A 15,682-nucleotide genomic window follows, 5' to 3' on the forward strand; every position below is an offset into this window, starting at 1 on the left:
AAGAACAGCAGCCCGAGCTTGAGGAAACAGCGAGAGCTCTGTCTGTCTGTCGGTCTGACTGACTGATGGAAGGCTTATTTGCCTGAAAGTGAGTGCGGTTTGACGTGTTGTTGTTCAAAGGTACGCCCTGCTGGTGAGCAGAGGCAAGTGCTCGAGCAAAACAGCCGTTTTCGGGCAGACTCAAAAAGCTTTCAGGTTTCAGAAAGGAAAGGAGGTCTCCTGTGCCTCAACGCCAACATGTTAAGCTTTTGGCTGTCTCTAAAGTAAAGAAAACGGCCTTGAGCTAATTTCTGCTTACTCCAAAAGCACATTCGCTCGTTCCAACCAGAAACCTAAGGATGACTTTTATCTGTTAATTGTATTGCAGTCCTCCGCTGTACCAGCTGAACGATCGAAGGGAAGCAGCCAAGATTGCTCTCTTTGGTAAATATTCACTGTGCGCCTTTTGACACTCCCGGACTCGTGGAGTCACGTGTGCATGACCGAGACTGACTCATTTCCTGCTCAGACCGCAGCGCTGTGGCAGTGTGAGCTGCTACTTTCTCTGCACACCCGAGACCAGTGGAGCAGTTGGTATCGTGACTAATGACAAATCAGAAGATTGTCTGGACAACTCCGACCTGACTGGATTGTTTTTGCCAACTGTCCATTACTTTTTGACTTCCGATAGCTTGCAAACTAACCTAATTGGCAGTGCTGCCTGGCAATCTCCACCGTTCATGCGCTTTTCACACAGCGGGGAGTGCATTAGTTTTATTAACTTTGTAAATCCTGAGTTCAATCCACAGAAAAGATATAAGGACCTGTGAAGCTTTTTTCCATGTCTCACTTCATCTTTCCATCTTTGCTAAACACCAAAATCAAAAACTTTTGCTTACTGCATCACACCAAAAGATTTGCTGCTCTTTGATCTTTCTTTATCGAAGCTGAGGATTGACGTGGGTTCTGGATTTGCTGAAAACTGACACCATTTTTGTTTCGTGACAATTCTCCAAGGTAAAAAAGTGAATGGAGAATACGGGCATCGATCCCGCTACTTCTCGCATGCTAAGCGAGCGCTCTATCATTTGAGCTAATTCCGCTGCTTAACGGGACAAATTGCCCTTCACAATAGTCGCTTCACACTCGCCTCCAAACAGCGCCACGTATTGCCACCTCCCTGAATTTTCTCAACACTTTGCTCCAATCCGCGGTATCGAGTATTCGGAAGTGAGCAATCGCAGAACGGAAAGGCACAGTAATCGTGAATGATGCCGAGAAGAGCCCGAGCCTGCGGAACGCAGACGAGGTCATCGGACAAGAACAGCAGCCCGAGCTTGAGGAAACAGCGAGAGCTCTGTCTGTCTGACTGACTGAGGGGAGGCTTTTTGCCTGAAAGTGAGTGCAGTTTGACGTGTTGTTACTCAAAAGCACTCCCTGCTGGTGAGCAGAGGCAAGTGCTCGAGCAAAACAGCCGGTTTCGGGCAGACACAAAAAGCTTTCAGGTTTCAGAAAGGAAAGGAGGTCTCCTGTGCCTCAGCGCCAACATGTTAAGCTGTCGGCTGTCTGTAAAGTAAAGAAAACGGCCATAAGCTGATTTCTGCTTACTCAAAAAGCACGTTCGCTCGTTCCAACCAGAAAGCTAAGGATGATTTTTATCTGTTAATACTATTACAGTCATCCGCTGTACCAGCTGAACGATCGAAGGGAAGCAGCAAAGATTGCTCTCTTTGGTAAATATTCACTGTGCGCCTTTTGACACTCCCGGACTCGTGGAGTCACATGTGCATGACCGAGACTGACTCGGTTCCTTTCAGACCGCAGCGCTGTGGGAGTGTGAGCTGCTCCTTTCTCTGCACACCCTTGGCCAGTGTAGAAGTGGAGATCGTGTCTTATGGCAAACCAGAATATTGTCTGGTCAACTACTACCTGATTGGATTGTTTTTGCAAACTGTCCATTACTTTATGACTTCAGGTAGCTTGCAAACTGACCTAATTGGCAGTACTGCCTCGCAGTCTCCACCGTTCGTGCGCTCTTAACACAGCAGGGAATACATTCGTTTTATTAACTTTGTAAACCCTGAGTTCAATCCACAGAAAAGACATCAGGACATGTGAAGCTTTTTTCCATGTCTCACTTCATCTTTGCATCTTTGCTAATCACCAAAATCAAAAACTTTTGCTTACTGCAGCACACCAAAAGATTTGCTGCCGCTTGACCTCTCTTGATCGAAGCTGAGGATTTCCGTGGGTTGTGGATTTGTTGAAAACTGACACCATTTTTGTTTCGGGACAATTCCCCAAGGTAAAAAAAGTGAGTGGAGTATACGAGCATCGATCCCGCTGTTTCTCACATACCAAGCGAGCGCTTTACCATTTGAGCGAATTCCCCAGTTACTGTCAGAAGATTGCCCTTCACAATGGTCGCTTCACACTCGCCTCCAAGCAGCGTCACGAATTGCCCCCTCCCTGAATATATTCAATACTTTGCTCCAATCGGCGGTATCGAGTGTCAGCAAGTGAGCAACAGCAGAACGGGAAGCCACAGTGAGCGGCCTTGATCTAACTGCTGCTTTTTCCAAAATCACATTCGCGACTTGGAGCCGGAATTCAACCAGCAACCTCTGGGTGACTCTGCTTTGTTTTCCACAATAATCCTCTGTTCTCCCAGCTGAGCGATCGAAGGGAAGCAGCAAAGATCCTTCTGTTTGGTGATTGTTCACCGTTTTTAACACCCCGACTCGTGCAGTCACGTTGGCCTGACGGAGATTTACTCGGTACCTGCCCTTCACAGTAGTTGCTTTGCACTCGTCTCCAAGCAGCTCCATCACCAGCAGAGAAATCTTGCCTTGGGTTAGCCCCTCCCTGAATACTTTCAATACTTTGCTCCAATCCGCGGTATCGAGTATTCGGAAGTGAGCAATCGCAGAACGGAAAGGCACAGTAATCGTGAATGATGCCGAGAAGAGCCCGATCCTGCGGAACGCAGACGAGGTTATCGGACAAGAACAGCAGCCCGAGCTTGAGGAAACAGCGAGAGCGCTGTCTGTCTGACTGATGGGAGGCTTTTTGTCCTGAAAGCGGTTTGACGTGTTGTTACTCAAAGGCACTCCCTGCTGGTGAGCAGCGGCAAATGCTCGAGCAAAACAGCCGTGTTCGGGCAGACACAGAAAGCTTTTAGGTTTGAGAAAGGAAAAGAGGTATCCTGTCCCTCAGCACCAACATGTTAAGCTGTAGGCTGCCTGTAAAGTTAAGAGAACCGCCTTGAGCTCATTGCTGCTTCCTCCAAAAGCACGTTCGCTAGTTCCAAACAGAAACCTAAGGATGACTTGCTGCCTCACTTGCTGAGGATTACCAGCATTTTCTCTTTATATTTCACATTTCCAGCATCCGTTTTATTTCGCTTTTGATTGAATAAACCTCGTCCTTCTAAACCCCATCACAGAATTATCAGCAAGCGGCGTTTACAATGGTGGATGACCTTACCCAGAATGCCGCGCGCGGTAGAATACGGTCTATCTCCATTCGAAGGGGCGCAATGCGCAGGCGCTGCAAGGGCCGCTGGCCGGAGAAATCAGCACCTTGGAGAGATAGAGGGGTTCCTGTGGCGCGGGGGATTGTGGGCCCTCCGGCCGCCATTAGTCGCAGGTTGTGGGTCAGTGTTTTATTGCCTGCGTGGCGCACAGAACCGTTTCTGGAAATGCAGACTGAGAAATTCAGAGCGGGTTTGCTGAACAGACACTGACCGGACAATGTAGAACATAGTTTCTCAAACTATTTTTCTCGTGACCCAGTTGAAGTTGAACACTTCCCGCAGGATCCCAAATAATAACTTCAGACTGGAGTTTTCATCAAATCCCAATAAAGGTCAGTCCATGCTCGCTCTTCACTTCACTTCAAGTAATAACTAAAATTAGACATCGACGTTGCTTGAAAAACATTTTAAATACAGTATAAATACAGTAAAAGAAGATCAGGTTGAGTTTCACTTACTTAATGTGAGGGGTGGGTCTGTCAGTTGTTCATGATCTCGTTCCAATCTGGATCACAGGATGAAAGTGCTTCACGCATATCAGGTGCGCTGTTGAGTTTCTTTCTCTTGTTTTTAACCTTGTCAAAGTCGAAAATCCCAGTTCGCACAGGTAGGTTGTTGTGAACGGCAGCAACAACAGAGCAGTATTCATAACAGAGGATATACTTTGAAAGCACTGATCCAAAAAGATGACAAACTGAATGACTTGTGGCGTGTTTTCAGTGTGCTCACAGGTGAGTCACACCGGCTCGTTTTCTTGCTCAGGCATCAAGTTTAGCTTCATTATTGATTCAGGATTTTCGAAAGCAAAAGGATCTTTCACCCAACGCTTTTCCTTCAAATTTTCAAATCCCTCTGCAGGGAAGTAGCGACTAAAATGGTCAGACAGAGCAGCGAGATGCAACTGTGTGACTCATTTCATTTCATTCCCTTTTTCTTCATTGATGCTGTTCTCCTCAATGTGTTGTAACAGTGTGAAGCAGTAAATGAGCTCCGCTCCCATTTCTGAGCATAACTCTTCAAAAACCCTGCAGTTCAGTGAGCTTCCTTTACTGAAAAACCCCTTCTCATTCCAAGCCATTATAGAGAGTGCGGTGCCCAAAACTGAGCACTGAACTCTAAATGATGCCTAACCAGAGCTCTGTATAACGGTGACATAACTTCCACTGCTTTTTATTCGAATTCCCTTGAGATAAAGATCAAAATTTAATCTCAATTTTAATATTTTTATAGTGATTTAGTAATCACTTTTAGTGATTTCTACACTTGGACCCCAAAATCGCTCTCCTCCCCCACATTTCCTTGCTTCTTGCCATTTAGAAAATACACTGATCGATCGTTTTAAGGTCCAAAGGGATGACCTCACACTTCCCCACGTTGAACTCCATCTGCCACAGTTTTACCCACTCACTTAATCTATCAATGTCCCTTTGCAAATTTCTGCTCCCATCGACAATGTTTACTGTGCTACCTAAATTGTCATCAGCACACTTGGAAATAAACCTCTCTGCATAAGAACATAAGAAATAGCAGCAGAATAGGCCAAATGGCCCATCGAGCCTGCTCCGCCATTCAATAAGATCATGGCTGATCTTCGATCTCAACTCCACTTTCCCGCCCGATCCCCATATCCCTTGATTCCCCTCGAGTTCAAAAATCTATCGATCTCAGCTTTGAATATAACTCAACGACTGAGCATCCACAGCCCTCTGGGGTGTAGAGAATTCCAAAGATTCACAATCCTTTGAGTGAAGAAATGTTTCCTCATGTCGGTCCTAAATGGCCGAGCCCTTATCTTGAGACTATGAGCTCTAGTTCTTGACTCTCCAGCCAGGGGAATCAGACTCTCAGCATCTACCCTGTCAAGCCGTCTAAGAATTTTATACATTTCAATGCGATCGACTCTCATTCTTCTAAACTCCACCGAATATTGGCCAATTTTACACAATATTTCCTCATACTACAATTGCCGCAAGACCTCCTTACTCTTATATTCCAACACCCTTACAATAAAGGCGAACATATCATGTCCCTTCCTCACTCTCATTAGACCCGTGGTAACTCAGTATTTCCAGCATGTTTTTCCTCTTTTCCTTCTTTCGGGAAAAGAAATGAAGGTTGAAAACATTTTACTATAATTACACCCGATTATGTTTTGGAAACAATATCCAACTGAACTGCATCAAATTCGATTGTGAACTTCAGAGTTCCTGATGGAAATAAACTAATAAGAACACTTAATTGCGATGGCCGGGAATCGAACCCGGGTCAACTACTTGGAAGGCAGCTATGCTCACCACTATACCACCATCGCTGAAAATAATCGATAATAAAATAGTTCCCAAACATCAGACCCTGAACAGACACTGCAGGCTGTTGGATTTTGTTCTTCATTTTCACTGGTTTCTGACGGATCCTTTCTCGCTCTGTTGCAGTTCCTGTTTCCGCCCAGTAGATTTCGCCAACCCCCAATCAATGGAAATTCCACACCAGCCAGTAATTCTTCACCTGATATCGGACTGAAGAGACAGTCGATACCTGCAATACTTGACCAGCTGGAAATACATTTTACCACAGCTCACATCAGACATTGGGTAAAGTTAAATAATTCCATTAAATCATTACAGAGACCTGACCACCAACTGGGCAGGAATGGCAGCTTAATATTCAAGTCTATAAGATCTTTGGAAAGGACAGGTAAATAGGGAAAGGAGGAGGAGCAGCAATATTACTAACGGACAATATTACAGCAGTTCAAAGATAGAATATCAGTGAGGGCGAGGGGGCAGTGTAAACACTCTGAGAGAGACCCATCACAAGTGCCCCCACTATACTCCTCCAGAAGGTAGAAGAAGGGCGAGTGCGGGAGGATTTCTTCATTCTTTGTGAAAGTGTTTGTGAGATTGTGGAAATGTCTGGAAGAGGAAAAACCGGCGGTAAAGCTCGGTCCAAGGCCAAGTCTCGCTCATCCCTGGGCGGACTGCAGTTCCCTGTTACCCGTGTTCACAGGCTCCTGCGAAAGGGGAACTATGGTGAACGTGTGGGTGCCGGAGCCCCGGTCTATCTGGCTGCTGTGCATCGAGTATCTGACGGCTGAAATCCTCGACCTGGCCGGTAACGCGGCCCGGGACAAACAAGAAGATCCGCATCATCCCCAGACACCTGCAGCTGGCCATCCGCAACGACGAGGAGCTCAACAAGCTGCTGGGACGGGTGACCATCGCTCAGGGTGTTGTCTGATATCCAGGCCGTGCTGCTGCCGAAGAAAACCAGCATTGTGAGCTCCAAGAGCAAGTAAACCGGCCAAGGCTTAATCTGATAACCCAAAGGACAGGACCAACCTGATTGAAATCTTTGAAGAAGGAACAGAAAGTGCAGACAAGTTTAATGCAGTAGATGTGATATATTTGGATTTTCCGAAGGCCTTCTATAATGTACCACATTGTAGATTCAAGGCTAAGTTCAGAGCACGTGGAGTCAGGGTCAGGTGGCAGAATGGATAGTAAGTTGGCTACAAAACTGAAAGCCGAGAATAGAGGTTAACGGTCGCTACTCAGACTGTCAAAAGGTGGGAAGTGGAGTTCCAGTTGCTGGGACCACTGTTCTTCACAATTTACATTAACGATTTGGATTCGGGAATCGGAAGTACAATTCCAAAATTTGTGGACGACACCAAATTGGGGGATTTAGTTAATACAAAGGAAAAATGCATCAAAATGCAAGAGGGAATTAATAAACTTGCAGAATGAAGAATCAGGAGGTCACACACTGCTTGGATAATAAGAGTCTAAACGGGATAGAGGAGCAAAGGGATCTAGTGGTACAGATACACAAATTACTAAAAGTAGCGACCCAGGTTAATCAGGTCATAAAAAGACAAATCAAACACTAGGATTCATTTCTAGAGGGATAGAGTTGAAAAGCAAAGAAGTTATGTTAAACTTGTATAGAACCTTGTTTAGACCAGACTTGGAATACTGTGAACAGGTCTCGTCTCCATATTATAGACATAGGGGCATTGGAGAAGGTGCAGACAAGATTCACAAGGATGATACCAGAAATGAGAGGATATTCTGATCAGGAAAGACTGAACAGACTGGGTCTCGTTTCACTGGAAAAGAGAAGGCTGAGGGTTGATCTGATCGAGGTTTTTAAGATAATGATAGGGTTTGTTAGGATAGATGTGGAGAAAATGTTTCCACTTGTGGGGAGTCCAAAACTTCAGGTAATAAACATAAAATAGTCGCTAATAAATCAAATAGGGAATTCAGGAGAAATTGCTTTACCCAGAGAGTGGTTAGAATGTGGAACTTGCAACTACGAGGAGCAGCTGAGGCAAATAACATAGAGGCATTTAAGGGGAAGATAGATCAGCACATGAGGGAGAAAGGAATAGAAGGATATGCCGATAGGGTTAGATGAAGTAAGGAAGGAGAAGGCTCATGAGCAGCATAAACGCCGGCATAGACTAGTTGGGCCGAATGGCCTGTTTCTGTGCTGTAGTTTCAATGTAACTCGATGTAAAGGCTCTTTTCAGAGCCGCCCTCTGTATCTGTGAAAGGGCTGGTTACTGTCTGAAGGGAGACCCTGATATCATGCTCCCAGTGTGGCTTTGAGCTGCTCTTGTCTGGTTGTGGACGAGATGAGGTATTAATGGGACTGGAGTCGGGGCAGTGACCACAGTCCGGTACTTTAAACGGTGACTTATAGACCCCAGCCCACACATCACCAGATTTTATGCATTTATTTAAACTACTTCCCATGCTGGGCTCGTAAAGAATCACCAGAACTGCTCGACTAACCTTTCTACATCTGTGCAATTCAGCGCTTCGCTCCGTTTCTGTCCTATTTTGTTGGATTTTTTACATAACGCATCAAACTCACTGGGGAATCACTGAACTGTAAAACTGTACAGAAACAACTAAGAGTGAATTGCCTGGTGCCCAGGAGATCAGGAACATGACTCGCCTTTCGCCCTGTTAACGAGTAAACCGTGTTTAGAGTCCACCGACCCGCTTTGGTTCCATATGGGGGATTAAACAGAGAAATCGGGAGGGGAGGAGACAGTCAGAGTGACAGAGCGGAGAGCGGCCTCTGATCTTCCAGCTCCACCTCCAGTTCTCTCCATCCGACAGTTTCAAACCGTTTATCGATAATAGAACCGAACCTCAGCGCTCCGCACAAACCCTGACAGACCCGGGCTTCATATTCAAGGGTTCCCAAAACCCGAAGCTTTCAAATAAGCCCCGTTACAATGAGAAATCGTTAATATTCCTGCCTAAATTCAGTCCATTCAATAACAAGTCAACTCCGCTCATCCATTTCAGTCTGTTTCCCTGTTCTATCTCCCCACACATCCCCTCCCAGACGGGTTCAGCGTTTTACAATCACCTTATTCCAGCTTATTTGGAGAATCTCATGTGTTGTGGTTTGAGTTATGACGCGGAGTTTCTCCGCCAGTGTTACCGTCTCACAGAGACTCTCGCCCTGAATCTGTGAAAAAATTATGACCATGAACTGGGACTGGAGCTGAACACATCCCCAGTTACAGTGAGGCCCGGCCCGGACATCTCATTCTCTCTATTTTATATCAGACAGTATCCCACTTTCATGTCCAGCAACAGAGAGAGAGAGAGACAGTATCAGTCTTACACTCCCTATCTGTGTCCAAATCACGCTCAATAGCAGTATCCGCCTTCATATACAGCACCAGAGAGAGAGAGGGAGGCAGACACGGTGAGAGAGACAGAGAGCGGTGAGACACAGTGACAGACAGACGTTAACAGTATTAGTTCCAGACTGACCGGTAAAGTGCCGTTTTATCCAGAAAGATCGCGTTGGAGAGACAGAAGATGCAATCTCATCTCTCACTGATATTGTACAAGGGTCAGAAACACTATTAATCCCACACTCAGGGACAGTACAGAGAGGGACAGAAATAATGGGTCACATTTAACCCTCTAATGCCTGTTGTACTATCTGCAGTTTTACAGCTCAGGGCTGTTCGATATTACTCTCAGTGACCTACAGTTTCACTCCGGTTAAATTAATCTGCGACTGTTGCTGCCTGATATTAACCCGACACGGTCCCAGCAAATACACCGACTCCCACTTTCCTCCCATGTTTCTCCAGGATTGGTTTGCGAAATCATCTCTCAGTCACACATTATAGGGGCCATTAATGAAGAGAATCCATTGGCTGATTTCACAGCCGCTCACTTTATCTCTGAAAGGCTCTTTACCATCAAAAGACCCCGAGAGAAACAGCAGGGATGGAAACATCTAGTTTAATAGTTGGAGATTGTAAAGTCAGTCTGGATTCCAGCGTGAGGCACTGGTGGAATCCCATCTGTTTCCCATTCTGGTGCCTGTTCCTGCACTGCCTGTGGACCCCATTCCCTCTGACCTTTCCCCCAGCCCCACTTCCTTTGCTCAGACTCGGAAAAAATCCAATTGGGGAAAGTTTCCATCGATTTTTGGATTGGGAATTGTGGGCGCCATTCCCTCAGTGAGCGGAAGAAGATGGTTTAAAACAGCCGGGAATGGAGAGATCACGGCCCCCCGGGGGAAGGGAGCAAAGAGCAGCCTCGTTACAGCAGCTCATCGCTTCGGGACCGTGTCCGCAGATGGGCTCAGAGATTGGCATTGGGTCCGGGGGAAGTTCAGGCGGAGTCCGGGGGCTGTTTGTAAGAGGCGGAGTGGATCAGGAACTGGTCCAGGAACATGGAGTGAGAGGGGGGAAGGGAGAGGTCATTCTCGGGCTGTGTGTGGACAGGGTGTGTCCAAGGGAAGGGAGAGAGAATGGGAAGAACCTGCTATTAAAATCATTGCTGCTTTCTCTACCCAAACCAGTAATGAATGGCCCTGGTTTAGTTCCAGCCTCACCCTATTTATTGTGATTGGACAGTGAAGAGTGGAAACAGAGCCGGACAGTAAGGATGTGGGGAGTTATACAAAGAGCATCTATTGCAGGCATCAGGTGAGAAATGTGAAGGTCACATTTTAAACAGCGGCTGTTTGGTTTCGGTTGAACGGTTAGTCCCATGGGAGAGGAGATTAGAAACCTGACCAGTACAAAGGTCCCTGCCCCATCGGGTAGTCCCATTCATGGATCAGTGCAGGGGTTGGGCCGTGTCTGGATGTCATTAAATTGTTGTAAAACAGCCCAACACACCTGGTATGCAGAAGCTGAGTGCTGCAGTACTGCAGTAGAGTCAGACACTGACACTGTTTGTATCACTGGATTTCATTTGTGGATATTCAAAATGATCATGAACAGAGATATTAAACTGATCACTTCTGTATTTTCTACCTCACATGTTCCTGAGTAACAAGAGATAATTTTCTTTCTCCAGGCAAACCCTTGAACGATCCAGAATAAATGTGATGCTTCCTCCACCCGAGGCAGAAGGAACAGTACAGCCAGCTCCTTCTCACACACAGTAAGTATATTATCACTCACAGAGCACAGAGACACAGACAGGTCATCAGTTCCACAGTCTCAGACATCAGAAGTAGTCAGTCCCACACTGATCACAATTTCCAGAGACACATTTTCAATCCAACAGTCAAGCAGAGTAGGTGAGGCAGACACTGTTCCATTTCCCCCTAACTCAGTCCCGCTGACAGGAAGATACAAAAATCCCAGTCCAAAATCACACTCTCAGAGTGAAAGGCACTGTGTCAATCTCACAATAGAGCAACATTAGCTACGAATTAAATACCAGATAGAAATCACACATGGTACTCGATTCAAAGGTACAGAATGAATCCCAATAATGTACCCCGAGATTCAAACTGAATACTGGCCCAGAACTCTCACACACATGACTTTAATACATGCAATATCCATTCGAAATGTGTATCATATGACACAAATTGCACAAAAGTCCAAAACTCAGGTAGAGTATCAGAGTGAGAAATATTGAAAGATAGTAAACCAGAGAAAGAAATTAGATATCTGTTCAGAATGTACTCGTAGAATGAGATTTAAAGATAGAGTATCAATTCTTTTAGTGCAGACTGAGATATACATTATATACCAGTCCAAAAATCTCATACACAAAGAGCAGGACAAATCCAATCCGGCCAATTACCGCCCGATCAGTCTGCTCTCAATCATCAGCAAAGTGATGGAAGGTGTCGTCGACAGTGCTATCAAGTGGCACTTACTCACCAATAACCTGCTCACCGATGCTCAGTTTGGGTTCCGCCAGGACCACTCGGCCCCAGACCACATTACAGCCTTGGTCCAAACATGGACAAAAGAGCTGAAATCCAGAGGTGAGGTGAGAGTGACTGCCCTTGACATCAAGGCAGCATTTGACCGAGTGTGGCACCAAGGAACCCGAGTAAAATTGAAGTCAATGGGAGTCAGGGGGAAAACTCTCCAGTGGCTGGTGTCATACCTCGCACAAAGGAAGATGGTAGTGGTTGTTGGAGGCCAATCACCTCAGCCCCAGGACATTGCTGCAGGAGTTCCTCAGGGCAGTGTCCTCGGCCCAACCATCTTCAGCTGCTTCATCAATGACCTTCCCTCCATCATAAGGTCAGAAATGGGGATGTTCGCTGAAGATTGCACAGTGTTCAGTTCCCGTCGCAACCCCTCAAATAATGAAGCAGTCCGAGCCCGCATGCAGCAAGACCTGGACAACATCCAGGCTTGGGCTCATAAGTGGCAAGTAACATTCGCGCCAGATAAGTGCCAGGCAATGACCATCTCCAACAAGAGAGAGTCTAACCACCTCTCCTTGAAATTCAACGGCATTACCATCGCCGAATCCCCCACCATCAACATCCTGGGGGTCACCATTGACCAGAAACTTAACTGGACCAGCCATATAAATACTATGGCTACGAGAGCAGGTCAGAGGCTGGGTATTCTGCGTCGAGTGACTCACCTCCTGACTCCCCAAAGCCATTCCACCATCTACAAGGCACAAGTCAGGAGTGTGATGGAATACTCTCCACTTGCTTGGATGAGTGCATCTCCAAAACACTCAAGAAGCTCGACACCATCCAAGATAAAGCAGCCCGCTTGATTGGCACCCCATCCACCACCCTAAACATTCACTCCCTTCACCATCGGCGCACTGTGGCTGCAGTGTGTACTATCCACAGGATGCACTGCAGCAACTCGCCAAGGCTTCTTCAACAGCACCTCCCAAACCCACGACCTCTACCACCTAGAAGGACAAGAGCAGCAGGCACATTGGAACAACACCACCTGCACGTTCCCCTCCAAGTCACACACCATCCCGACTTGGAAATATATCGCCGTTCCTTCATCGTCGCTGGGTCAAAATCCTGAAACTCCCAAACGAATAGCACTGTGGGAGTGAGAACTTTCACCACACGGACTGCAGCGGTTCAAGAAGGCGGCTCACCACCACTTTCTCAAGGGCAATTAGTGATGGGCAATAAATGCTGGCCTTTCCAGCGACGCCCACATCCCACGAACGAATACAAAAAAAATAATTCACAGTCCGCCTTTTATTTAATAAACATTCCCAAGTGGTTTCACGGTGAAGTAAAAGGAGTAAGAAGATATCAGGAGGACTGGTGAAAACCTTGGTCAAAGAGTGGGATTAAGGAGGGTGTAAAAGGAGGAGAAGTAAATGGAGTGTCGGAGGGGATAAGATTGGTTTTCAAGTGTAGAATTTCGATGTCTGAAGGATAAAAATGGACCCTAAGCGAAAGAAGGAGATATTAGGAGGGATGACAAAAGCTTGAAGCAAGAAATAGGTTTCATGAAAAGTCTGAAAGAAGGAAAGAACTTGCCTTCATATAGCGCCTTTCAAGGCCTCAGGACATCCCAAAACAGGCAATGAAGAACATTGTGAAGTGTAGTCACTGTAGTAATGTAGGAAACGTGACAGCCAATTGGCACCCAGCAACATCCCACATACTGCAATGAGATAAATGGCCAGAAAATCAGCTACAGTAATGTTGGTTGAGGGATAAATATTTGCCAGGACACCGGAAAGAACTCCCCTGCACATTTTCGAATAATGCTATGGGAACTTTTACATCGACCTGAGAGGGTAGATGGGCCCTCGATTTAACGTATCCTGCTGTTGGCACCTCCGACAGTACAGCGCTCCCACAGTACTGCCCCACCAACAGTACCGAGCTCCCGCAGCACTGACCATCCAACACAGTGCCTCTCCCTCAGTACTGACCACCCGACAGTGCAACACTTCCTCAGTACTGACTCTCCGACAGTGCAAAACTCCCTCAGTACTGAGCCTCCGATAGTGTAGCACTAACTCAGTACTAACCCTCCGACAGTGCAGCACTCCTTCAGTACTAACCCTCCGACAGTGCAGCACTCCCTCAGTACTAACCCTCCGACAGTGTAGCACTCCCTCAGTACTGATCCTCAACAGTACTGAGCTCCCGCAGCTCTGACCATCCAACAGAGTGCCAGTCCCTCAGTACTGACTCTCCGACAGTGCAGCACTTCCTTAGTACTTACTATCCGACAGTGCAGCACTCCCTCAGTACTGACCCTCCGACAGTGCAGTACTTCCTTCGTACTGACTCTCCGACAGTGCAGCACTCCCTCAGTACTGACCCTCCGACAGTGTAACACTCCCTCAGTACTGACTCTCCCCACAGTTCAAAACTCCCACATTACTGACCCTCCGACAATGCAGCACTCCCTCAGTCCTGACCATCCGACATTGCAACATTCCCTCGGTACTGACTGCCCGACAATGCAGCACTCCTTCAGTACTGAGCCTCTGACAGTATTACACTCCCTCAGTCGTGACTTTCCGACAGTGCACCACGACCTCACTACTAACCTGCACTGCAGTGTCAGCCTGGATTATGTGTTCAAGTCTCTGGAATTGGACTTCAATGCACAGCTTTCTAACTCACAGATGAGACTGCTACCAATGATCCACGTCTGACACCTGAAAGGAGGAGAGGGAGATGGAGGGGCTTCGGGAGGGCATTTAGGAGCGTGGCCATGGCTGAAGGCACGGCTGTCAAAAATAGGACAAATGGACTGCGGATGCACAAGTGGCCAGAGGTGGAGGAGTAGAGTGTTTGGGAGGGGCTGTCGGACTGGGGAGTTTACAGAGATAGGGAGGGTTGAGACTCTGATTCAATTAAGTGTAAGAAAGAATAAAAATACATTACAGGCTTAGGAGACTGGAATCAAAAGTAGGTCAGTAAGGGCTTCGGTGGTTGGTGAGCAACTCACCAATCAAAAAGCCAGGGATGGGGATGGAATCCCTGGCAAGGATGTGGAGATTTTGGGGCCAAATATCATGACTTCCCAATTTTTAACTGGAGGAACTGGGGGCTCATTTAAAACAGAATGTGGGTCTGACAGCACAAAGATATTGGAAGGGTCAAGAGAGGCGGTGGTTTTGTCAGCGTCCATCTGAAAGCTGGTCCATGTCTGTGGACTGTGTCACCAAAGGGCAGCATGTAGATGAGGAAGAGGAGGGAGCCAAGGATTATACCTTTAGAAACATCAGAGAAAACGGTGATAGGGTGGGAAGAGAAGCTTCTCCTGGCTCTGATCAAATAAGAACATCAGAACATAAGAAATAGGAGCAGGAGTAGGCGAATCGGCCCCTCGAGCCTGTTCCGCCATTCAATAAGATCATGGCTGATCTGATCCTCACCTCAAATCTAAATTCATGTCCAATTTCCTGCCCACTCCCCGTAACCCCTAATTCCCTTTACTTCCAGGAAACTGTCTATTTCTGTTTTTAATTTGTTTAATGATGTAGCTTACACATCTTCCTCGGGCAGCAAATTCCACAGACAGAGGTGAGTGGAACCAAGTGAGGGAAGTCCCGCCAAAAGAGGCCAGTGTCTGATGAATGAAAAGGCGACGGGTGAGTTGTCTGTCGGTATGGAGACGGGGAGGGGTGGTCCATGGAGGGTTTTAAATCCAAGGATGAGGATTTCAAATTTAAGGTATATGGAACTGGGAGCCAGTGAGGGTCAGTGAGTCCGAGCAGTGCCTGGTGCTGGTTGGACACGGACTACAGAGTTTTGGACGAGCTCACGTTTATGGAAGGTGGAGGTTGGGTGGCCGGCCAGGAGTGCATTGGAGGAATGGAGTCTGGAGGGGACAGAGGCATTGATGAGGGTTTGAATGGCAATGGGCTGAGGAAGGAATGCAGGCGGGTGAGGGAATCACGGGGC

The 15,682-nt window shown here is 46.9% G+C and overlaps 1 non-coding gene across 1 annotated transcript; it reads right to left on the reverse strand.

Moving 5' to 3' along the window:
- Positions 1 to 5,753: 5,753 nt before the first annotated feature.
- On the reverse strand, positions 5,754 to 5,825 carry trnag-ucc (transfer RNA glycine (anticodon UCC)). The gene has a single exon. It is a non-coding gene; the product is annotated as a tRNA-Gly (tRNA).
- Positions 5,826 to 15,682: the final 9,857 nt, after the last annotated feature.

Source organism: Heptranchias perlo, unplaced genomic scaffold (genome assembly GCF_035084215.1).
Source record: "Heptranchias perlo isolate sHepPer1 unplaced genomic scaffold, sHepPer1.hap1 HAP1_SCAFFOLD_62, whole genome shotgun sequence".
Taxonomy (NCBI): domain Eukaryota; kingdom Metazoa; phylum Chordata; class Chondrichthyes; order Hexanchiformes; family Hexanchidae; genus Heptranchias; species Heptranchias perlo.